The 2,055-nt window shown below is 35.9% G+C and overlaps 1 protein-coding gene across 1 annotated transcript in view; it reads left to right on the top strand.

Moving 5' to 3' along the window:
• Positions 1–2,055, top strand: part of MS4A13 (membrane-spanning 4-domains, subfamily A, member 13) — a 41,375-nt gene that overhangs the window by 35,976 nt on the left and 3,344 nt on the right. The gene's annotated exons all lie outside the window — the stretch shown is intronic.

Here is a 2,055-nt window from a genome sequence, read left to right as displayed (position 1 = left end):
AGGGAGAAAGACAGTAAACAAATAAATATATAATGTCAAGAAGTGAAAAATGTTATGAAGTAAAATAAAGAAGATAAAATAAGAAGATAAGGCAAAGATTATTTTACATAGGATGGTCAAGGAAGACTACTCTGATCAGCAACTAACTGAAATATAGAAGCAATTATGAGACTAAAGTAAGACTTCCAGAATGGCTGAATGAGGACATGGTAACTCTCTGTAAAAAGAAATTATAAAACTGGACAAAGTTGTCAATAAACAGCCTTTTAATGATTCAGAAAGTTTACCAAAGCATACAACAAAGTGAGAATTGTTTATTTAAGAAAATTTGGATCTCAGTAAGAACAGTGGATATCTGTGGCATGTTAACTTGGGGCTGCTCCCATTCCTACCACCCCCCAGTTTCCATTATGCATAAGTTTACTTTAGTGGGTCAGATTGTGAGGACCAGCAGCCTTATTGCTTGAGAGGGCTAATTTTATTTGGAACAGAGCATAGTAAGTTTCATGACCAGGAGTATTATTAAAACTGTAGTGATCTAGGTGACAAACAGATAAAGCCAATGTCACACCTAGCCTAATAAGATCACAATACTTATTGGGGCAAGAAATTGACCAGCCGCCAACCAGAAACTCAACAGAGAGATTCAGATAGCAAGACAGCCACAGTGGGCCTTGATAATATCCTACTTATTCCTTTTGGTCTGGAAGAATATAAATATACGCAAAGCTACACACATGCTAAGGAGACTGGAGAAGGCCCTAGTGAGCTACTCACCCCTGGCTGCACAAGAGGCCTTTAAAAATTGAAGTAAAAGCTGGGGCAGACTTATAAATGACCTAAACTTTCAATACATTTCTCAAGCTACACAGATTTATTGGGAAATGGAAGAAATCTTACTGACTGAAAACATGTAATACTTTGCTAGGGTTGCCATAAGAAAGTGCCACAAACCATGTGGCTTAAACAACAGATTTATTTTCTCACAATTCTGGAGGCCAGAAGTCCAAGATCAAGATGTCTAAAGAGTTAGTTTCTTCTGAGGCTTCTCTCCTTGGCTTTCAGATGACTGTCTTTTCCCTGTGTCTTCACATGGTCCTTCTTCCTTATGTGTCTATGTCCTAAGTTCTTATAAGGACACCAGTCAGATTAGGGCCCATCCTAATGACCTCATTATAACTTCATTACCACTTTAAAAACCCTATCTTCAAATATAATCACATTCTGAGATACTAGGGATTAGTACTTCAACAAAGGAGTTTTCTGGGACATAGTTCAGATGATGAGGTGTTTAAGCACAACCTCTAGCTAATCGTTGGCTGACCACTTATGCTGACCCAGTGGAAAACCCTAGGAAATCAGTCTTAAAAATAAATGCAAGAATTTAAAAAATGAAAAAAAAATGAGTAGATATATCAGAAACCACAAACTGCAAGGGAAACAGACTTCACATAACTAGTACAGGAAGTCACTAAAAAGACAGCAATAACCACCACTCCTGAGAGATGAGACAATCAGAATCTAAAGTTGTTACTACATATCACCTAAAATGTCCACAGTATTCAGCAACAAACATATCTAAAGAACAGAAAATAGCGACCCGTACAATTGAAAAAGAGCACTCAATACATAGAGTATTTTCTGGGGAGGGGAGGACAAATGTTGGATTTAACAAAGAAAGACTTCAGAAAACTAAAGGAAATATGTTTGAAGAATTAAAGTATGACAGTAATGACTTATCAAATAAAAATATCAATAAAAGAGATGGAAATTATAAAAAAAAGAATGGAAATTCTACAGTTGAAAAATACAGTAACCAAAATGAAAAACTGACTAGAGGGGCTCAAGAGCAGATTTGAGCTGACAAAAGAAAAAAGATCAGCAAACATGAAGATAACAAAAAAGAGATCATCTAGTGCAAAGAACAAGGGGAAAAAAAAAAAAGAAAAATGAACAGAACCTCAGAAACCTTTGAGACCATCAGATGTTTAATGTGAATCCCATAAAAATAGGAGAGACAGGATAATGGCCAAAACTTTTCCTAATTTAATGGAA

Source organism: Propithecus coquereli, unplaced genomic scaffold (genome assembly GCF_000956105.1).
Source record: "Propithecus coquereli isolate 6110/MARCELLA unplaced genomic scaffold, Pcoq_1.0 Scaffold202, whole genome shotgun sequence".
Classification (NCBI taxonomy): domain Eukaryota; kingdom Metazoa; phylum Chordata; class Mammalia; order Primates; family Indriidae; genus Propithecus; species Propithecus coquereli.
The sequence above is the reverse complement of the archived record's forward strand: the minus strand, read 5'-3'. Positions and strand labels throughout refer to the sequence as shown.